The sequence below is a fragment of the Acinonyx jubatus genome, chromosome C2 (genome assembly GCF_027475565.1).
Source record: "Acinonyx jubatus isolate Ajub_Pintada_27869175 chromosome C2, VMU_Ajub_asm_v1.0, whole genome shotgun sequence".
Lineage (NCBI taxonomy): Eukaryota > Metazoa > Chordata > Mammalia > Carnivora > Felidae > Acinonyx > Acinonyx jubatus.
In genome coordinates this window covers 134,096,273-134,120,396 of record NC_069384.1, presented here as the reverse complement: position 1 = coordinate 134,120,396, position 24,124 = coordinate 134,096,273, and the positions used below count along the sequence as shown (strand labels likewise).

At 42.9% G+C, this 24,124-nt stretch overlaps 1 protein-coding gene across 1 annotated transcript in view; it reads right to left on the bottom strand.

Annotated features, from left to right (window-relative positions):
- The window catches only part of KCNH8 (potassium voltage-gated channel subfamily H member 8), a 352,744-nt gene that overhangs the window by 202,414 nt on the left and 126,206 nt on the right, over nucleotides 1–24,124 (bottom strand). The window lies entirely within an intron of this gene.

Below are 24,124 nucleotides of genomic sequence, written 5' to 3'. Positions count from 1 at the left end.
GACTTTGGCTCAGGTCATGATCTCATAGTTCGAGGCACGCGAGCGGTGCTGACAGCTCAGAGCCTGGAACCTGCTTCTGTATCTCACTCTCTCTCTGCCCCTCCCCCCTTCAAAAATAAGTAAACCTTGAAATAGAAAAACTAAAAAAAAAAAAAAAAAAAGAAGGGGACACAGGTCCTAGAGATCTGGCATGCTGGTCATGTTCTGCTTTATGATCTTTCTGTTGCTTCCATCGGAGTGTTTAGTTTTTGCAAACCCATCAAACTCCATGTATGCATGTGTATTTTTCAGTAGGTGTATATTACTTCAAAAGCGTATTTTAAAAAGCGATAAGTTCAATTCTATTTTTCCAGCAAAAGAACCCTGAGAAATAATATTAGCAGCTTCAAGTTCAAACCTAAGGCTCATATTTTGAAATGTTTTTATATATATTAAAATATACATTTTAAGACTATATTAAAGTTCTCATACTAGATTTCCTCCTAAAAAACATTTCTGGGCAAAAAAAAATTGAAAGTGGCAAAAAAGTTATTATGTGCTTAAACACAAAACTATTAATCTATTCACACATATTTTTTCCATCATTTTTCTTTTGATGAGCAAAAAAATCCCTCAATACTGTGAATTTCCATCTTATATGGGAGTTGATTTCACAGTTGGGTATAAGACAAAAATAACAGTCAGAAATACCCTCGATATTTTAAGTTGTTTTGTATATACTGTATTAGATCTCACAGTTTCCAACACAGCTGATGTATCCATCCAGCCTTGGAATCTATCCCAGATAAAGGAGCTGATACAGGGGCCATCTGACAAAAAGATCACATTTTGTTTTAGCTGCTACTGTACTTTTTGAAAAGTGTGGTTGAATACACATGCAATAAACCTGAGTACGATGTGCTTCCACTATATAAAGGATGCATGGAATATGTACCTGTCCCAATGGATCCTCCTAAATAGCTTCAGCATCATAAGTCAGAAGTTCCTCCCTGTCCTTCGGACTCAGATCTATAGTTTCCTTTCATTCGTCTTCCCAAATATCTATGCCACAGCAATTCTATTTCAATACCACATCACCAGGCTCCCGGAGAACGGGATCTAACCATACCTCCAACATTAACTAGCTCCGGACCATGGGGGAGTCAATTAACTTCTCTTCTCCAATTAACTTGGTTCCCTCAATTGTAATATCCTCATATCCTTCACTCCAGTGATGCGTAGAGTAACCCAAACACCATGAGACAATATATCAACTCTATTGTCTACAACTAATGGGGAAACCTCATCAATGAGCCGTAGTCCTGGCCAAACACTACTATCCCCATTATCCCAGGATGGCCCTTAATTCAATTTTTTTCTATAGCCACCATTTCCAGTTGGGAGCGGTTTGTGCTAATGCTGTAGCTATGGTAGGAACAAAAAGAATCATCAGGGCAAGCTGTCAACCAGACCCTGGACATATTAATAGTGGGGACCTGGGAAAGAATATGAATCTGATAGTCGGATCACATTTTTAAAGCATCTCTGTCACTTGTCTTGCAAAAAACATCACCCAAATCAGAACAGAAGCTATTATTTTTCCCGAAAATACATTTTATCTATGCACTCAGACAAGCCTCATTATTGTCTCCACAGAGCCTTTGCACAGGTGCACCAAAGTATTTTAGAGAGAGGCGAAAGCATATCAGGTGAGAGCCAAGCAAAGAGCTGCCAAATGTCAATATTCTCGAATCAGCACAGCAGTCATTTTACATGGTGTTCTGGGAGTGTTGAAAGAGCACTTTGAGATTTATCTTTTAAGTGAGATGTAATCTTTGACATTTTATAAATTCAGTAAAAGTCCATTAACACGGGTCCTTTTAAATTCAGATTTTTGTAATAATTTGGCTTGGACTAGGCTGACGTCTGCCTTCCCATTGCATATATGACAAAAAAATGTGTAGAGGTGTGTATCTCAGAGATACTGCAGGTTTGGTTCCAGACCACCCCAAAAAAGTAAATATCACAATAAAGTGGGTTAAATGAATTGTTTTAGATTCCCAGGGCGTATACAAGTTATGCTTACGCTATACAGTAGTCTATTAAGTGTGCAATAGCACGGTGTTTAAAAATGCAAAGTACACGTTTTAATTAAAAATACTTAATTTCTTTCAAATACGCTAACCATCATCTGAAGGCTCAATGAGTTGTAATCCTTTTGCTGGAGGGTATTTGCCTTGATGTTGATGGCTGCTGACTGCTCAAGGGAGGGTGGTTGCTGCAAGTTGGAGTGGCTGTGGCAATTTCTTAAAAAAAGAAAACAATGAGTTTGCCATATCAATTGAGTCTTCCTTTCATGAACGATTTCTCTGTAGCACGTGATGCTATTTGATAGCACTTTACCCGCAGAACTTCTTTCAAAATTGGAGTCAATCCCCTCAAGCCCTACTACAGCTCTATCAACTAAGTTTATGTGATACTCTAAATCTTTTGTCGTTATTTCAGCAATATTCCCAGCATCTGCACCAGGAGTAGATTCATCTCAAGAAACACTTTCTTTGCTCATCCTAAGAAGCAAGTCCTCATCTGTTCAAGTTTTATCATGAGATTGCAGCCATTCAGTCACAGCTTCAGGCTCCACTTGTAATTCTAATTCTCTTGCTATTTCCACCATATCTGCAGTGACTTCCCCACTGAAGTCTGGAACCTATCAAAGGCACCCATGAAAATTGGAATCAACTTCTTCCAAACTCCTGTTAATAGCGATATTTTGGGGGTGCCTGAGTGGCTCAGTCAGGCATCCGACTTCAGCTCAGGTCATGATCCCACAGCTCGTGAGTTCAAGCCCCACATCGGGCTCTGTGCTGACAGCTCAGAGCCTGGAGCCTGCTTCGAACTCTGTGTCTCCCTCTCTGTCTACCCCTTCCCCACTTGCACTCTCTTTCTCTCTCAAAGATAAATAAACATTAAAAACACGTATTAAAATAGTGATGTTTTGACCTCTTCCATGAAACACAAATGTTCTTAAAGGCATCTAAAATGGTGAATTCTTTCCAGGAGGTTTTCAATTTACTCTTTCCAGGTGCATCAGAAGAATCACTATCTATGGCAGCTATAGTTTTATAAAATGGGTTTCTTAAATAATAAGACTTAAGTCAAAATTGCTCCTTGATACATGGGCTGCAGAATGGACATTGTGTTAGCAGGCATGAAAACTACATTAATCTCACTGTACATTTCCATCAGAGTTCTTAGATGAACAGCTGCATCACTAATGACCAGTAATATTTTGAAAGGAATCCTTTTTCGGGGCGCCTGGGTGGCACAGTCGGTTAAGCGTCCGACTTCAGCCAGGTCACGATCTCGCGGTCCGTGAGTTCGAGCCCCGCGTCGGGCTCTGGGCTGATGGCTCGGAGCCTGGAGCCTGTTTCCAATTCTGTGTCTCCCTCTCTCTCTGCCCCTCCCCCGTTCATGCTCTGTCTCTCTCTGTCCCAAAAAAAATAAATAAATGTTGAAAAAAAAAAAAAAGAAAGGAATCCTTTGTACCAACCGTGGGTTTAAAATTAAAACAGATTATAAACATCGGTTGTAAACAGATGTGCTATCATCCAGGCTTTGTGGTTCCATGTACAGAGCACAGGCAGAGTAGACCTAGCATAATTCTCAAGAGCCCTAGGATTTTTGAAATGGTCGATGAGCACTGGTTTCAACTAAAAGTCACCTGCTACATTAACCCCTAACAAGAGAGTCAGTCTATCTTTTGAAGCTCTGAAACCAGCCATTGACCTTTCCTCACCAGCTATGAAAATCCTAGATGGCACCTTTTTCCAATGGAAGGCTGTGTCACCTACGTTGAACATGTGTCATTTAGTGGAGCCACCTTCATCTTCTGGGTCACTTGCTGCAGCTTCTCCATCAGCACATGCTTCTTCACCTTGCCGCCTTCTGTTATGGAGAAGGCTTCTTCCCTTAAACCTCATGAACCAATCTCCACTGGCTTCAAACTCTTCTGCAGTTTCCTCACCTCTCAGCGTTCATAGACTTGAAGAGAGTTAGGGTCTTGTTCTTGTTTAGATTTTGGCTTAAGGGAATGCTGTGGTTGCTTTGATCTTCTATTGAGACCACTTGAACTTTCTCCATATCAGCAATGAGGCTGTTTCTCTTTCTTATGATTCTTGTGTTCACTGGAGCAGCACTTTTAATTTTCTTGAAGAACCTCTGTGCATTCCCAACTTGGCTATTTGGCACAAGAACCCTAGGTTTTGGCCTGTTTTGACTTTCAACATGCCTTCCTCACTCGGCTTAACCATTTCTAGCTTTTGATTGAAAGTGAGAGATGTGCAACTTTTCCTTTCACATGAACACTTGGAGGCCACTGCAGGGTTATTAATTGGCCTGATTTCAATATTGCTGTGTCTCAGGGAATAGTGGGGCCCAAGGAATGAGAGAGAGATGGGGAAGAGCCCGTTGGTAGAGCAGTCAAAACACACACATTTATTGATTTAAGTTGGCTGTCTTCTATGGGCACAGTTGGTGGTGCCCCCAAACAATTAGAATAGTAATAACAAAGCTCACTGATCACAGATCACCATAACAACTACAATAATAATGAAAATGTCGGAAATAGCGAGAGAATTACCAAAATGTGACACACACACACACCAAGTGAGCAAATGTTGGGAAAACAGCTCCAATAGACTTGCTCTATGCAGGGTTGCTACAAACCTTCAATTTGTGAAAAACACAGCACAATAAAGTAAAGCACGATAAAAGGAGGTATGCCTATATGAGGGAAACAGTATAAGGGAGATATAGGCCTATTTCCTTCCTCCTTCCTTTCCCTTCTTCCTTTCTTCTTTCAATTGCTCTTTCAGATTGATCCACACCGATTGCCTTATAAATACGATGTTAGCTGGGGCGCCTGGGTGGCTCAGTTGATCAAGCATCTGACTTTGGCTCAGGTCACCATCTCATGGTTTGTGAGTTCGAGCCCCACAACGGGCTCTCTGCTGTCAACACAGAGCCTCCTTCAGATCCTCTGTCCCCCTCCCTCTCTACCCATGACCTGCTTGCATGCTCTCTCTCTCTCTCTCTCAAAAATAAATACTTAAATAAATGAAGAAGTAGCATGGGAGGAGGAACTATAAAAAAAAATGACGTTAGCCACGCCTAACATTAGAAAGCAAAACATTTTCCACTTGCTTCTTCCACAAAAAGAGGACAGATGCAAAGCCTTGCCAAGCAAATTCAAAGCAAGAACCCCCACACTTAATTTGCTCACTTATCCATCCTTTCCCTGCTTTCCTAAATCTCTCTACCAGGACCTCTGTCCTAGCTCTGTGACAAAATCTCTATCCTTGCATGACTATCATAATTCAAAGCTATTCCCCAAGGTCGGCCCCTTCCTCTTTTACCCATGGGCACAGTAATGATCGTGCAACATCTTTCAGTCAGCAGTAAGTTGGGCCCAGTGAAATAAATCTCTCTTAGGGTTAAGGTGGGAGGCAGCACACCCTTCAGCCTAAAACCCAGAGATGCGAAGGATTCTTAAAAACAGGGTAGAGGGCAGAAATGTTATGTCAATTTTAAGTTCTTCTGTGTATAGCAGCAGTAATTATCATGTGGGTTGGTGAGTGTTAAAACAGATGAGGTTCTGCCAGGATTTAAGTTAATAACACCTTTGACTTCCATGGATAAATACAATTCATGGGGAGAAAAGAGGGTTTATACCCTATATGGTAAAATGTATTTTCGGAATTGCATAAATAATTACACAGAGCTTAATTCCGGTGGAATGTCCCATGTCTCCCATTTTGGCACTTCCTTTTTCTCAGTTGGGACACAAGTGTATTGGAGAATTTGACTTGCTAGTATTTACAATTTTAAGAAGACTGATGTGTTTTCTACACAGCCCCCAAAGATTCTACTTGGCAAGAAGTAAAAACGAATGATAAGGTTTCCGGTATGAATTCAAGGCTCAATAACTTAATATAAGGAGGTACAGATATAAAGCAAATTGAGTTGTGAGTTGTTCCCTTCTCTGTAATGTCTATGCTGTCATGATGAGCTTACAAATTGCCTTTCCCCATGGAAGGTCAGTAGCAGAAAGTGGGATGTGGACCCTCTGCATATCCTCACGTTTCTTAAGTAAGACGTTGCTTGGATTTCAACGAGAAATATGTGTGATGTTTAGCTTTTAAAATTATTACTACAATCCTATAATATCCTAAATGTTAACAGCATCAATGTCATGTGACTGAAACATTTTCAGGTGCTCTTCATATTTCGCATCAACTCTGTTGAGCCTTATTCCTAACAACCATTGTCTCAGTGCTACTTACTCGATGATGGGGTGACAGGTTTGACACTTTTTTTAGAAATTAGTCCATGGGGTGAAAGACCTAAATATGAGTCTGGAAACCATCGAAATCCTAGAGGAGAACACAGGAAGCAACTTCTTTGACATTCGCCGCAGCACCTTCTTACTAGACACATCGCCATAGGCAAGGGAAACTAAAGCAAAAATGAACTATTGGGGCTTCATCAAGCTAAAAACCTTCGGGAGTGCCTGGGTGGTTCAGTTGGTTAAGCATCCAACTTCAGCTCAGGTCATGATCTCATGGTTTGTGAGTTCAAGCTGTGCACTTGAGGCACCTGGCTGGCTCAGTTGGTGGAGCATGTGACTTTTGATCTCAAGAGTCATGAGTTCAATGACTACTTTGGGCATAGAGATTGCTTAAAAATAAATAAATAAGGGGCACCTGGGTGGCTCAGTCAGTTAAGCATCTGACTTCGGCTCAGGTCATGATCTCATAGTTCATGAGTTCAAGCCCCATGTCAGGTTCTGTGCTGACAGCTCAGAGCCTGGAGCCTGCTTCGGATTCTGTGTCTCCCTCTCTCTCTGCCCCTCCCTAACCTGTGCTCTGTCTCTCTCTGTCTCTCAAAAAATAAATAAATGTAAAAACAAAACTTTTAAAAAAGACAAAAATCTTCTGCACAGCGAAGGAAACAATCAACAAAAGTAAAAGGCAACTGGTGGAATAGGAGAAGATATATTTCCAAATGACATATCTGACAAAAGGTTAGTATCCAAAATCTATAAAGAACTTATCAACCTCAACATCCAAAAAAACAAATACCCAATTAAGAAATGAGCAGAGTACACAAACAGACACTTTTCCAAAGAAGACATACAGGGGCACCTGGGTGGCTCAGTCGGTTAGACGTCTGACTTCAGCTCAGGTCTGATCTCACAGTCTGTGAGCTCGAGCCTTGCGTCGGGCTCTGTGCTGACAGCTCAGAGCCTGGAGCCTGCTTCAGATTCTGTGTCTCCCTCTCTCTCTGCCCCTCCCCCACTCTCACTCTGTCTCTCTCTCTCTCTCTCTCTCTCTCTCTCAAAAATAAACATTAAAAAAAGGGGGGGAGGTACCCAGGTGGCTCAGTCGGTTAAGCATCTGACTTCGGCTCAGGTCATGATCTCACGGCTGGTGGGTTCAAGCCCCGCATCAGGTTCTGAGCTGACAGCTTGGAGTCCGGAGCCTGCTTTGGATTCTGTGTCTCCCTTTCCCTCTGCCCCTCCCCCATTCATACTCTGTCTCTCTCTGTCTCTCAAAAACTGAATAGAAAGTTAAAAAAAATTAAAAAAAAAGAAGACGTACATATGGTTAACAGACACATGAAAAGATGCTCAACATCGCTCATCATCAGGGAAATACTGATCAAAACCACGACGAGATACCACCTCCTACCTGTCAGAATGGCTAAAATTAACAACACAGGAAACAACAGGTGTCAGCGAGGATGCAGAGAAAGGAGAACCCTCTTGCACTGTTGGTGGGAATGCAAACTGGAGCAGCCACTCTGGAGAACAGTATGCAGGTTCCTCAAAATAATAAAAATAGAACTACCCTACAATCCAGCTATTGCACTACTAAGTACTTACCCAAAGGATACAAAAATACAGATTCAAAGGGGTGCATGCACCAATGTTTATAGTAGCAGCAGCAGCAATAGCCAAACTATGGAGAGAGCCCAAATGTCCACTGACTGATGAATGGATAAAGGTGTGGTATACACACACACACACACACACACACACACACACACACACTGGAATATTACTCAGCCATCAAAAAGAATAAAATCTTCCCATTTGCAACAATGTGCATAGAGTTAGAATGCCAAATGAAGTAAGTCAATCAGAAAGGCAAATACCATATGATTTCACTCATATGTGGAATTTAAGAAACAGAAGAGATGAACATATGGGAGGAGGAAAAAAGAGGAGAGAGAGAAACAAACCAAAAGAGACTCTTAATGATGGAGAAAAACTGAGAGTTGATGGAGGGAGGTGGGTGTGGGATGGGCTGGATGGGTGATGGGTATTAAGGGAGGCTGGGGCACCTGGATGGCTCAGTTGGTTGAGTGTCTGACTTCGGCTCAGGTCATGATCTCGCAGCTCGTGAGTTCGAGCCCCATGTCGGGCTCTGTGCTGACTGAGCCTGGAGGCTGCAGTGGATTCTGTGTCTCCCTCTCTTTCTGCCCCTCCCCCGATTATGCTCTGTCTGTCTGTCTGTCTGTCTCTCTCTCAAAAATAAATAAAAGCATTATAAAAATTCTCCTTCTCCCTCTCTGTGCCCCTTCCCTCTTCAAAAAAATAAATAAAAACTTTTTTAGAAAAGGAGGGCATTTGTTGTGATGAGCACTGAGTATTGTATGTAAGTGATGACTCACTGATTTCAACTCCATTAAAAGAAAAGAAAAGAAGGAAGAAAGGAAGAAAGAAATTAGTCCAGGGGGTACATATATTGTGGTTGGGGTGGGAGAGGGGCTGTGGATGGGTAAACAAGGCTACTGCTGATGGTGATGGGTGATGGGACACTTATATCTGTAGCAGAACGGGTGCAGCAGTAATGGGAGTACCAACGGAGTCTATCATTGAGCTCTTACCTGCCCTTCCTCTTTACTACACTTGCTACTGCCTTGTTCCAGCTTTAATCATCTCTCACCCACTCTTCAAAAGGGTTCTTCCTGTCTTTAGGTTTCCTCCCATGCTGCTTCCAGTAAGTTGTGAAAATATAGGGTATCAATTGAAAACACCCAATGGCTTTTCACTGCTTACTTAAAATATTAGCATAACATTCCAGATTCTTTTTTTTTTTTTTAACGTTTATTTATTTTTGAGACAGAGAGAGACAGAGCATGAAAGGGGGTGGGTCAGAGAGAGGGAGAAACAGAATCTGAAACAGGCTCCAGGCTCTAAGCTGTCAGCACAGAGCCCGACACGGGGCTTGAACTCACGGACTGCGAGATCATGACCTGAGCTGAAGTCAGCCGCTTAACCGACTGAGCCACCCAGGCGCCCCAACATTCCAGATTCTGTACCAATATGGAAGATCTATTTTCAAGGGACTAGGGAAAAAAAAAAAAAACAACAGGGATGGGATGGATAGTGTGAAGAGGTGAACTCAAGGGAGGGGTCACATTAAAAGGAAGTCCTCTGAAGTACCCAGAGCTGCATGAAGGACAAGCCCGACAGCAGGCTCACCAGCTCTTCTTGGCATTTGCTCTACACCAAGGGATGAAAGCAAGGATTCTTTGGTGAAATATCTGGTAAAGGCTTTACCCTACCTGCAGGGCACAATCCTCTGAGGGCCATCCGCCTCTAGTGCAGCCCATACGTGTTTCAAGTCTTTGTTGTGTCCCCTCTGGATTTGCCTGCATGGACACCCTTCCTCCATATGCCCCAGGATCTTGGTGACGCAAAGTAAAGGGCACTGGGGCCCTTATACCTCGTGTAACAGCTGAGGGTAGAGTGGAGCTGGTGGGAGATGAATAGAACCAGCTGGAGACCCCGTGAGCTGGGCAGGAGCTAAATGGTACCTTTCATTTCAATATTTAATGAAAAAGGAAGTTCCAGAAAAGTGTTTTAAGTTTGTTTCTGTATAGAAAAAAAAAAGACTGGTAAAATTCACCCAAAACATTAATAGTGGTGGATTGTGGAACTATAGTTGCTTCTTTTTTCCTTTCTTCTCGGGATCCTTATTTGCGGTTTTTCTAGAATTCAGCATAAAGGAATATATAGTGGGATTCTGGCAACTCTAGAAGTAAGAAATGGAAGAAGTTCAAGACTGGGCAATCAGAGTGATGAGATCTTATTTCTGGGGAGCTCGCTTTTTACATAGTCCCATGATTTAAGTTTTGATAGCTGGGGCACCTGGGTGGCTCAGTTGGTTGAGTCTGACTTCGGCTCAGGTCACAATCTCACAGTTCATGGTTTTGAGCCCTGCATCGGGCTCTGTGCTGACAGCTTGGAGCCTGGGTCCTGCTTCAGATTCTCTGTCTCCGTCTCTGTCTCTCCCTCTCTCTGCCCCTCCCCAGCTTGTGCTCTCTCTCTCTCAAAAATAAACACATTAAAATAAAAAGTTTTAACAGACATCCCAAGGATAGCTGAAAAAGTAAGATGGGGGGGTGGGCAGAAGAAAAAGAAAGAGAGAAACGAAGGCAATCAAATCAAGCAATGCTTAACTGCCTTGAATGTGCCAAGTTTTGGGGTTTTTCCCCCCCTTTCCATTTTGTTCCAAGTTCCTTTTCTCCTTAAATAAAAACCGTATTCCTCTCCCAGGGGTACGTATAGCTCTCTTTAGGAAATCTCTAGTCATTAGGAAAAAGAAGAGCTTGGAAACTTGAGATCTAAAAAAATACACCCAACATGTGCTTTTATCAATAGTTGTACCAACCTTGCTCAACAAATCATTGAGTATATCATTGATCAGTAGAGCTCTTACTTGCTTTAAGAAAACCAAACTGCTTCTGGCGATAAACATAGATAATTGCTACCTAGAACTGAAAAGATTTTCCACATATGGTTAAACACAAATTCAGCAGGGAGAAGTGTAGAGGGGGAGCCAGGTCAAATGGGTACTGCCTAATGAAAAAGAGAGGTAAAGGGGTCCTGATGATGTAAACAATACAATGCATACAGCAAGAGCTTAGTAGTAGCTGTCACTTATTACGGTCCCATCATGTGTCAGACACTATGCCACATGCTTTACATGTATTAAACCTGAACTTCTCACCAATCAACCTGACCAGTATTTTACCAAACTGAACTACATTTTACAAATGTGGACATTGAGATATGCGGTATTTTCTTCAAGATCCCGCAGCTGTTAAGCGCCAAAGGGATGAATTTAAACACAAGTCTGAGTTTGATTTTCTAATTTTGCTTTATATAATATTCTGGGAATGATCTTATTCTATAAGCAGTGCTTCGGGGATTGAGTTTCGCTGCCGTTTAATTTTTCTTCCCATGCCCTGGGACATCATGGAACAGATGCTTTCTTCAATGCCATATCGTAAGAGAAAAAAAATGAAAACCTTAGGATGATCGACAAATTTCTCTGTCAGCCAAGGTTAAGAGTGGAACTTCTTTTTGAAACAAGATTCGACTACTTCCGTTTAAGACTGGCCCCGCATCCTTCATGACATACACGTGGCTCTAACTCTTCAACGTGCTTCCATATCTAATGAGAGACTGGGATCCGAAAACCACCACTGGGGCTGCTTTCAGTCCCCGTGTTGAGACGGAGACAATGTACTCAAAAAAGCTTCCCGATTCAAGTTTTTAAGGGTAGCAACCTAAGTTGCTAATGTATGTAGCACCATATCCTCTCCTCATTCATAAAGCGTTTGCCTGACACATCCTCCCAATGTTGTTGTTTCTTGCTTTCTTAGGAAGCTTCAGAAATGGCGATCTCCGTACCATGGCAGCCCTAGGTAGGACACACAATGACATCCCCTGGACTCGTCTCTTCTAAGACTAGAACAAACAAAGAGCACACAGGTACTCAGCCGAAATCAACGCTGGGCCGTGGCTCTCTGTATCAATAATCCTCTGGGGGAAAGAAGGCCAAATGTGAAGGATGATTGTTCGTGAGCACAAAAATGTCTGATCCAACAGGCTTCGCTTCCTGACTGCTACTTGTAAGCTACTTCCTTCTGAGAACAAGACACTGAAGCAGACTTGCTCCCTTGATACCTGACTTTAAGAAAAGCAATTTAAGATTTATTCAAACTTGTTGTTCAGTGAAAAAGAACTTGCTTTAAATGAGAATTTGAGGATCAAGTGAACTCTAATTGCACAAGGCTTTAGTTGGAGGAATCTATGGTCTTTTGGGGGCAATGGGAATGATTGTTGGGGTCAATAATAATCATAATGTCCACATGGATTCAGTATGGGTAAAGGGGTCTGGGACTCTAGGCCTTCTTATTTAGGACCTGAAAGAAAATATTTGGAGATAAATTGCAAGCAATTGGAAATAAAGATAGTCACTTATTCAACAAATATTTATTGAGTGCCCTCCATGGCTGAAAACTGTTTTAAGTGTTTGGATACAACACAACAGTAAACAAGACAGAACAGATCTCTGTCCTATGCCTCAAGAGAACTTATACTCTGGTCTGGAGAGAAAACCAATGATAAACCATCGTCTACTTTATTGGAAGATTTCAAATGCTACAAGAACAGCAATAAGAGCAAAAGAAGGATAAAGAATGTGCGAAAGGGAGGATAATAATTTTAGGGAATTGTTCCTGAAAGTGCTAGTTAATATTGCTTTTGAATATTAATGACTATTTGTGTGCTATATTGAAGGTCCTCTTAGAAGCAAATGATGAGAAGGCCATGACGCAGGTCTCAGGTCAAGCAAAGGAGAAAGGGGAGGAAGAAGAATTGGACAAGAGCACCGTAGACCGCAGCGCAGCTGTGAGGAAAGTTCACCAAGGTGATCAGGGACTCACCCAGCCAAGGTGCCCATCAGGGCAGTTCCGTATCTCCCAGGAACAGAACTGGTCACCATCCAGTTTGCACCTGACTGTTTCCCTCGGTCATTGGGTGGAAGCTGCCCATAGAAAGTTTGGCCTCTGTGCCAACACAGTGAAACAATTTCAGAGCACAGCAGCTGGGGTCATTGGCCAGTTACTATCCTGTAATCAGACATATGAGATGCACGTTCTCATGGCTGCCGCAATTAGTTGAGTAGATTATCTCACATTTTTGGCAGAACAGCATCCATGCCCTTCCTCTTGTCACTAAAAACCTCCGTATTCGACCAGAAACCAAAACACCCCTCTGCATGTGGCCCTGGTAGAACCATCAAAACCCCGTGCTCTGACTCACCCTCACAGGAGGGAGGGGCAAAGCGTCCACACTGGACCAATCAGTCTTTCTCTACTGGTAGTTTTGATCATGAACAGAGATCAAGATCAAAAATGGAGGAAGCAGATTCATTGAACAATGAAGGCCAGAAAAGTCTTTCCAGTCACTCCTGCTACCTAGACCTTACAGAACAGTACTGCTTCCTGCCTGTTTCAAAAGCTGGTTGCTCACTCCTTTCTTTGCTTCTATAAGTTGTAATATATATTGCTAATAAATGAGTATTTTTGCATAAGACAACCAGAATCAATCTGTGTTGCTTATGAGGAACCCTAATTACAAAAATGATATATTTAGAAAACGAGTCAAGGTATAGTGGAAAGAATGCAGAGTTTAGATGACCTCGCATGTGATCGAGTCCTAGATTCTTCATTTACTCACTGAGTATACCCAGATATAATTTTTACACCTGTCTGCACCACATGTGCATCTTGGACATATGACCACATCTCATGGTTAAGAGCTTTGAAGAGGCCAAAATATGCAAAAGCATTGTATACTTTTTTGACTAGTTCTATAAATTAAGGACTTTACCTGTACATGTAATGCTTTCATTCTTTATTAAAAAAACAATCAAGCTTACCTATGGCTCAACATTAATACTTGTTAAAGCAAGGTGATGGTACAGGGTGGGTACTGGTTATAAATATCTCTGTGCATATATATGGAACATTTCATTTTTTTTTTTAATTAAGGAAACGCTTATTACTTTGGAAAATGGAGAATTAGTCAGCATTTATTTGAACATCTAAGCTAGTATTAAGTTGTAACATACAGTCAGCTTAGATTGCTGGGGTTGACAAAAGATCTTTTGGATGATGAGATGGAACTCTTTACTGGAAAGCTGAAAATCCTGAGTTCAGAGCAGTTGAGTAAACCATTCAGAATGATTAATGTTAATTGTCACAAGAGGAGGGCCTAGCCCTCAAGTCATATGACTTTTAGTTTCATGGGCTTTGTGCTAAAACACAGTGCATTTCTCCAAACATTAAAAGAAATCTCCAAAGGAATAATGATCACATGAGTGGATAATCTAGTTTTGATACCTTAAAAGAAAAAAATCATACTTGCATATCTTATTGATATTGATAAAAGAACCCAGGACACAACAAATTTCAGCATTGATCAGGGTTGTTCTGTTTCGTTTTGTTTTGAAGTAGATTTGGGATTAGAATCTGTGTTTAAAAGATTGGGCAAGTAAGGTAAAATGATGGAAAGTACATTCTAGGGGAGAAAGCAGAAATTTTGGGATGAGAATTTGGAAACAAGGAAAGAGAAATGGAAAAGGAGTGGTTAAGGATCTCATGACAATTCTCCAGTGTATAAATACATGGTTGCAGTTTTAGGTGTCGTTTTAGCACTTTCCAAGAACATGCAGACAACAAACATACTGAACGTTTCTTCCATTGTGCAAACTCGCCTCTTAGCAAAGGCTCATGAACACAGCGCCAGATTGCCCTGAGTCACAACTTGGCAGGCACGTTGAAGTAAAACAGTTAGAAGCTTCCTCAACGTACTGCTCCTCCCCTAAAATGGAGCCGATACCTCATCAGAACTTGAGGGCAAACCCCAGTGCCCAGGGGAGCACTGCCCTACCCTTCACGCTCAGGTGAGGTATTCGCACCGGCAAGCCTGTCCCAAGACAGACACTGTTTTGTGAAAAGTGAATTCACGCGTAACCTCTTCTCACTAGTTTCCATACGTTTGTAGGCATTTTCCTCCAACAACAAAAAAAGTACATGTAGTTAAAACATGACAATTCAGAACTCTTCTAAACTACAGAGGGCTCCAATTTGATATTCAACCTGAAAGATTTGGTACATTCATCTTCAGAGGTCAACAAACTTTTTCTGTAAAGGGCCGGATAGTAAATATTTTTGCAGTTCATAGAGTCTCTGTCTTAACTATTCTACTCTGCTATTGTAGTGCCCAAACAGTAATAAACTGTACATAAGAAAATGAGCATGGCCATTTTCTAATAAAATGTCCTTTACAAAACAAGCATTCTGCCAGATATGATCCACAATCCACACTTCGCCAACCCCTTATGAAGAAGCCTGCAAATTACTGTGTTCTGGGAGTTAAGTCTTCATGCGCTGGGAGTTTTGACCACACTGTGTATTACCAGAGTATTTAAGCACTTTTTGTTAAAGCGAGAATCAGGTAGAATCAAGGCTGTGAATGTCATACTGGTACATTCTAAAAGGAGATTAACCAGACAACCTTTCGTAAATAGAGGGTAGTCATTCCCGTCCTCTTTTGATAATGAAAATACACGTAATTATCCTTCACCTGAAAAATAAGCTTAATGACCTTCGAGGGATCTCTGACAAGGCATGTCTTACAATTCCATTAACAGAAACTACAGTGGGGATTATGAAATGGAGTAGAAACTTTGTGAGTTGCATCACAAAAGCAAAATATATGCCAATCAGGAGGTAAAGGAGTCAAATGGAGACTGTGGTCAAAGAGTGAGGCCAAAGCAACTAGGAGCTTAAATATGTGAGAAACTTCTACTCTGGCAATATCTTTTATGGGGGAGAGAGAAACAGGTAGTTTTCTAAATCATTAGAGATCTTATATGCGAAACAACTTCGAGCAAAAGGAAAATTTTTTTTTAAACCACAAGACACCTTCACAGTTCAATGTTTTCCCTTTTAATGGTACCTTCTCTTAGTAGCACTGTTAACAAAATTTCTTTTGCTGGTTGACTTCTGCTGTAATTTCTGAAACACAGTGCTTTTTTTTTTTTTTAAGATCATTTAGGGGACTCAAACTTGAAGAATTCTGGGGAAGTGAAGACTTGAAAAATCGCTGTCCTTATCATAGATGAAATCAGTTCCCCAGTTATAGCTTGGTTATAGTGCCCATCCCTGGAGATGTTCCAAGCCATAAGATATTTTTTCACTTTATGTCATTTTTTTAAAAATTTTTTTAATGTTTATTTATTTTTGAGACACAGAGAAACAGAGCATGAACGGGGGAGGGTCAGAGAGAGAGGGAGAGACAGAATCCGAAGCAGGTTCCAGGCTCTGAGCTGTCAGCACAGAGCCCGACGCGGGGCTCGGGGCTCGAACTCACAGACCATGAGATCATGACCAGAGCTGAAGTCAGATGCTTAACCGACTGAGCCACCCAGGCGCCCCTCACTTTATGTCATTTTTAGTAACGATGGTTCTTGGATCTGATCATCAGTGCCCTATGGATTAGTAAATATTAGAAAAACAAACACACTGAAACAAAAAGCCATACGCCAGCCTTCCCTTCCCTCTCATCTCAAAACATACACCCTCAACAAAGTATAAAAGGCCAACTTGGATGGATTCGATTGCAAATACACATTTTAAAGTCATTCTTAACACTTCCTTCTTTCTCTCCCCCACCCACACCCAACCCAAAGAGACCACCACACCCTGTCAATTCCAGTAGATAAGCCTTTGAAATTGGTTTTAAAGCTTTTCACTCTTGCATCTTTATTAGCCACATTGTAGACTCAACCAGGGCTTCAGCAGAAAACTCCAGAATGTCACTCCCTCTATCTCTGCAAGATAGAGAATGAGAAGAGGTTCTCCAAATACGAAAAAAAGAGAATCATCCTAACAAGGGAACCAATGTCTAGAAACAGAAAGCAAAGGGGACGGCGAGGTCAGAGATCTGAGAACCCTTGGAAGGAGAGGTGATCACGAAGCTGACACAGAAGAGCAAAATGCGTCTGGAGTAGTAGCGTGTGCGGCTAGACTCAGTGTCTCAAGGCTCTTCTGGTAGGGGAGCCATCCAGGGCTCCATCTGAAACAGTAAAACAAACATTTTGACTCAGTCAGCAAGTACTGAAGCATTTCTTACGTGCCAACAACTGTTCTAGGCACTGCGGACACCATGATTAATTAATACGGCACCAGAAAAACGAAAAAGAAGCCACCCTCGACCATGCACAACCTCATGAGAGAGATACATGGATAAAGGGAAGGCTGTAACAAAGGGTGCGTTAGGCCGTTTGGTCTGCTATAACAAAGCGCCACAGACCAGGTGGCTGCAGGCTGCCAGGAATTTATTCCTCACAGCTTTGGAGGCTGGAAGTCTGAGACCGGGGTACCCGCGCGGTCAGATTACAGTGAGTCCTCTTCCGGGTCACAGGCTGCCAAATTCTTACTATGTCCACACATGGTGGGAACACAATAGGCTAGCTCCCTGGCCTCTTCTTTAAAAACAAAAACAAAAATAAAAATTTTCAGTTTATTTATTGATTTTGAGAAAGAGAGAGAGAACATGTGGGGGAGGACAGACAGAGAGAGAGGGAGAGAGAATCCCAAGCAGGCTCAGCATTACCAGTGCAGAGCCCTACGCTGGGCTCGAACTCACAATCAAGAGATCATGACCTGAGCCGAAATCAAGAGTCGGAGGCTTAACCGACTAAGCCATCCAGGGGCCCCTCTGGCCTCTTCTTATAAGGGCACCTGGGTGGCTCAGTTGGTTAAACATCCAACTTCAACTCAGGTCATGATCTTACGGTTCATGAGTTTAAGCCCCGCGTCGAGCTCTGTGCTGACAGCTCGTAGCCTGGAGCCCGCTTCGGATTCTGTGTCTCCCTCTCTCTCTGCCCCTCCCCCACTAGAACTCTCGTCTCTCTCTCAAAAATAAATAAACCTTAACATTTTTTTTTCTTTTTTTAAATAAGGGCACCAACCCATTCATGAGGGCTCCACCCTCATGACCTAATCACCCCCAAAGGCCCCCACTTCCTAACACCATCACATTGAAGGAAACAAACATTCTCAGCTTGTTGCAGGATGGTACCTACCATGAAGGACAGAAGCATGATGCGAAACGAAGGTCCCAGTTGGCAAAGGCCTCCCAGATGAGACAGGCTTGAACTGAACCATGACAAATTTATTGGCCTAATGGAGGGCACGGGCAGGGTGGCAGCACCATTCCCTGCAGGGCGAGGGTCCAGTAAGAAGGCACAAGGCGAGTTCAAACATGGGGCATTTTTCAAAAACTATGACATGATGAAGCAAGGCTCTGCTGGAGTAGGGATGATGAGGAATGAGGGGGGAAGGGAGGGCAGAAAAGAGAAAGGATGAGTCTGAAGAGGGAAACCGCTGACAAGAGCTAGCTCACGAGCGCCTCCACATGCCAGGCTAAACAGGTTGCATTTACCAGGGCTTTGTCACAAGAGAGCAGCGGGGCAGATGTGCACCATAGAAAGACGACATGGCGGCAGGGAGGGGAACCGACTGTAGATCGGGCAGCTGGTTGAGTGGACCTCTTGCAACTCAGGCCCCTGGCAAACTCTTGCAAATCATGGCAGTCTGAACTGAGGCAATGGCAGGAAGAATGACTTCATCGGGGCACAAAGGTCCATGTGGATGCCCCCGAGATTTGAATTTCTGGTACCTGTTAGTGTGCGAATTTGGTGAGTGTCATGGAGTGCAGGCTCATCACTGAGAAATAAAACACAGGTCTATTTTTATGTAATTGTAACTAGTCAATATTATATCATCACTCATGGTAAGAGGATGGCATGTCTAGAATGGCATACATTCTCATGTGAGTGTTGTAATTCTACAACTTGGAGGACATACGGCGTCTTGGCTAAGACATCACAGAATCTTTGCGGGATCCCTTTGAAGACGGTTAGATAGTTAGATGTCCATGGCTTTTCTAGTGAGGTGATGGGGGGATGAGAAACCGGGCCACAGGCCAGGGCCCAAACATTGGATTCAGACATCTAAGTGGGAGGTTCTGAGGGCCCGGCACGCTGGGAAATGAGAGCAGACAGGTTCTTCTTGTGAGGGAAACATGCCATGGTAAGAAGGGATGTTTGTTGAAAGGCTATAATGTTCAGAACCGGCCTCATGGGCATACAAACAGTACAGTCGCCTAGGCCGTGCACTCAGGAGAGCCCCGGGCTTTGATTAAATGATCCACGGTTGCTATCTTGAAATTTTTAGTAGATCTCTTTAAAGGCAAGGTACTCTACAAATTAGAGTCCTAATAATGGGTGTGAGCAATGGTTACCTCGTAATGGGTTACCTAATAATGGGTGTGAGCTTGTCCTAATAATGGGTGTGAGCAATGGTTACCTCGTTTGGTCCTTCATCAGACCTCTCTCCCTCAGAAAAGGTCAAGCTGAGGCTCAGACTAGCCAAGTCACTTAGCTAGTACTTAGGGAGTACTTACTTAGGGAGTGTATACAGCAAAGATTCTACCCCAAGCCCTTCTGGTTCTAGCTACTGCTCTGGTTATACTAGCCGGTCCTTGGCCTGGGCACAGTAAATATCGTGGGAAGATCCTTCCTTACCAAGGCTTGATTCTCCAAGCTCCATATCTCCTTCTCACCACAGAAAGAGAACCTTTAAAACAACAGGTTTTTCTCATTTCAAAGGGAACTTGTTTAGCTCCAAAGATTCTCAGACACTGCTGGTGGTTACATTTCAATTCTGGCTCATAAAGATGGAATATGAATAGCCACAGGTACAAAAATGAGTAACTTAATAGGTTCTTTCCTTGACTGTTTGCCGGTTCTTCCCGGACATACAGCACCTAGGAAGCCCCTCTCTCCCTCATAGACCAGGAGCTGGTGAAGGCTCCCTAAGTAGGAGGCTGAGGTCTGCCATGCCCGTGAGCATGACCAAGTGTCTGTGAGTGCAGCGATCAGGAGTCTTGGACCCTGGCCCTTCCACTTAATTTCTCTGGGAATGAGTTTCTTTAACTGTGAAGTGTGGCATTAATAGGATTTGCCGCAAAGGATTGATGACAGGTATAAACAGAGGTAACAACATGAGCAAACAGCGAGCACGGGGCTTGGCCCGCAGTGAACGCTCCGTTAGTTGTTAGTACTGTATGAAGTCAGGAAGGCTGACTGTGAACAAGTGGATGTGCAGGGACTAGCAAGGCAGCAACCGTGACCGCTCAACCTGGACAGGACAGGCAGACCTACGCAGGTCCCGATGAAGGCACTGATGCCTGATCTGCACCTCTGTCTCACTTTGCTCCGATCATCCTGGCTGGGCAGCCCGGGGTTAGCCCGTCAAGTACAGACAGAAGACTCCTGCTCATTGACTAAACCATGCAACCTGAACCATGGGCATGGTTCCACTTAGAGTAGCGTGTTCGGCTATGTGGGAAAGAGCCCAGGAGAGCTGCCTAGGCTTACAAGGACGAAGCCCGAATACGAATAAGTGAAAAGATAAACTGCCTGGCAGCCTCCCCCTTAGGCTGCGTGTGCTTGTCCTCTCTGAGTTCTCTGCCCTTCCCTTCCGGCTGCCATCCCTGAAGGTTGTTTACTGTATTTGCATTTCTGAGCCTCGCTTCTTGAATGCAAAAGACACAGGAGGGAAATATAAAATACTAATCTTCTATCAAGACTGAACAGGCATATTGGAGAATCATCATAAAATCATAAAAGCATCATAAAATGCTTTCTATTTTGGGGCGTGCCAAGTCTGAAGTAAAGGCTCAGAGGAATCAGACTGGAAAGTAACGGAAAGTTAGCAGCAACAGTCTGACCCGCAGGTCCCTAATACACTTAGCTGTGGGAAGCACGGTCCCTATTTGTGGCCCTTCAGACATTACGAAAACTGTAAATTTTATAAGCGTCAGAATTAAATGTCCTCTTGCCTCCTGCTGCTCTCCCTCTCTCTTTCGACAAACACATTGCAACAAATCTAGACCTGAAGTCTGTAAAAGATGGTTGCACATTTTTTTTCATCACTCTTTCTATCAAGAGTTGGGATTCAGGTCCCCTTCTCCCGAATGTGGGTAGACTTGCAGCTGCCCCAACCACAGTACTGACATGGTATGGAAGTTGCACAGGTGACATCCTAAACTAGGTCACAAAAGGTCTCACAGCATCTGCCTGGTTCGCAGAACACTAGACTACCTGGAGGCCTCCAGAAGGCTATGTGTAGGCACTTCAGGCCACCGTCCCAGTCAATCCCAGACTTCTAACAGGCCAGACATGCGAGTGAAGCCGTCTCAGGTCCCCCAATCTGAACATCCAAGCATCTCCCATCTGAACACCACCTACCAACCAACGTCTGCCAACCCTGAAAGGAAGAAGAATCGTTCTGCCAAGCCCAGCCTGGATTCCTGACCCACAGTACTGTAAGCTGAGACAGCCACTATTTTAAGCCACTAAATTCTGAGGTGGCTGTTGCACAGCCATGGTTAACTGGGACACTAGATACACTGTGCTGTGCCTCCTTGACTCCACGAGCCTGGGAGGAAGAATATGCTTGTATCCATTTCACAGGGAAAAAGCTTCCCAGCTCCTACGTTCACTAGCTTTTCAGTAGACTTGAGTCCCCATTGGGCTCTTCACCGATACTTCTAAAACTCACAAAGGGGAGGTCTCCATCATCTAGTCCTCTTGCCTTCCAAGAATGCAAGACTCTAAGCTCTGCGTCATCCTCCAGGCTCACCGTGAAGCTTTTAGTGGTTGCCAAAGGACCATCCCAAGGAAGGCTAATGCCCTGGGCTCAGGCAGTCTCAACAGCCTGAGGAGATCCTATGAAAGGATGGCACCTCCTTTGTGCTCCCTTTCTCATGGACTCTGGTCTGAGTCCATGGGAGGGCTGGCAGGAAAAATGCTCTGGCTTCACTCAGAATTTGCTTTTCCTTTTGCCCCAGATCTCACTCCACCTTAAGATAAAGTTTCTTGTATTGCCTGTAATCTCAAGGCTGGTTCTGTAACTCTTGTCGAAATAGGTTCCTGGCTTACCTCACTGTTCTCTCCATGTGGTGGAAATCTAAAGCTACTGTGAGTGACGCCCAGTCTGGGAACGCCCACAGCCACAAAAGACAGGCGCTTAGACGCTACACTTTCCATTAAAGAGCATTTTCTTGTTTTTCACTTATTACATGGATGGGAATGACACCTCTTGCTCTGAAATTTGGATCTTACACGAAACCATTCTATTTGCAACGCTGCAAGCCCATTTCTTAATAGTACTGGGGAAGTAACTAGGCTACACATTTAAAATGGTAATTTTGGGGGGCACCTGGGTAGTTCAGTCGGTTGAGCAACCGACTTCAGCTCAGGTCAGGATCTCACGGTTCGTGGGTTTGAACCCCACATGGGGCTCGCTGCTGTCAGCCTGTCAGTGCAAAGCCCACTTTGGATCCTCTGTCTCCCTCTCTCTGCCCCTCCCCTGCTTGCGCTCTCCCCAAAATAAATAGATATTTAAAAAAAATTTTTTTAAATGAAATGCTAGTTTTGGGGCACATGGGTGGCTCTGTCAGTTAAGTGTCTGACTTTGGCTCAGGTCACGAACTCACGGTCCATTAGTTCGAGCCTTGTGTCAGGCTCTGTGCTAACAGCTCAGAGCTTGAGCCTGCTTCTGATTCTGTGTCTCCCTCTCTCTCTGCCCTTCCCCCACTCACTCTCTGTCTCTCTCTCTTTCTCAAAAATAAATAAACATACATACATACATAAAATGTTGATTTTGAGACTCATGTGACATTCTATCACCCCAGGGCTTTGTCTCTTTTCCTGTATGGAGCTTCAATTCTCAAATACCTACAGGGCATAATCAACTATTCTAAAAATCATCTGCAGAGTCATTTGAAAAACTGAGTGTAACTGAACTCACTAAAAATATCTTACATATAAACTCAGTGTTAGAAGGAAAGCGATGGTCCTTACTATGACTATCTGCCATGAGCAGATCACTGTAAATAAAAAAGAGATTTCACGAAGAAATCTGCTTCCTTTTGTCTTTGACCATGAGCTGACCTCCTAAGACTGAGTATGCATATGCCTGGTTCAGACTGTTTATGTGTACACAGAAGTAAACGCAGTGCTTGCTCAACTAGTGGGATGCATACTCTTGGTAGAACAGATTATTTTAGCTAGTTCATATAAATATCTTACATTTTAATACCTATTAGCTTTAATGCATATTGAAACAAATATCCGGCCTATCTTCAGACATTTTGAGGGAAAGGAGTTAAGACACCACCTAATATCTCCCATTTCTCTAGCTCTCCCCGTTCTCTTACCTTCTCTTCCTGTCCCCCTGACCTCTCCCTCTCTTCTTCCCCCCCATTGCTACTTACGAGAAGCCTACCCCCACTCACCACCACTTCGTATTTACTGAACAATTTAAGTTTTCCGCTTCTGATTTTCATCTGAATATATATCTAGCAGCTGAGTAAACAAAGGATTCCCCAACACATAGAAGGCATCCTCCCTAAACAAACAGTAAATTGTAAATAAGTTGTTTTTGTTGTTACAAATATATATGTTTAAAGTTCAAACCACAGAAAGTTGAAAATCGAACTATATTTAAAAAGAAAAAAAAAAGCCTTGATTTTTCTAAGCATTTGTCCATGTCATGACAAGCTGAGGACTGTCTATCATGAAACACACATAAGACACGTCTGTGTTCACGCTATTTTTCTGCATCATACTTTCCTTATCTGTAAATGTGAGAAAATTCATACTTACTTGAATTCTTACTGGGAAAACTAGATAGCATTCATTGGTTGGCACACCATAATCAATTAGATTTATTATTATAGATTTCACAGTATACTTTTTTCCTTAAGTTTCAAGACTTGAAATTACAATATTTTCATTGCATATTTATTTATGGTTACCTTTCACTTGAGGCTAGTGATCCTGGTTTTCCATTTAGAGTAGTGATTTAGCTTTCTTTTGCTTGCAATTTGACTTTTAAAAAAAGTGAGTCAACTTAAAAACATGAAGCAGGCCCGCCTGGGTGGCTCAGTCAGTCGAGCATCTGACTCTCGACTTCATGATCCCAGGGTTGTGAGATCAAGCCCAGTGTAGCTTTCTGCACTGAGCATGGAGCCTGCTTGAGATTCTCGCTCTCTCTCCCTCTGCCCCTCTGCCCCATTCACGCTCTCTCTCTCCCTAAAGTAAAAAAGTAAAAAATAAAGAAAAACATTAAGCAATAGTTCAGA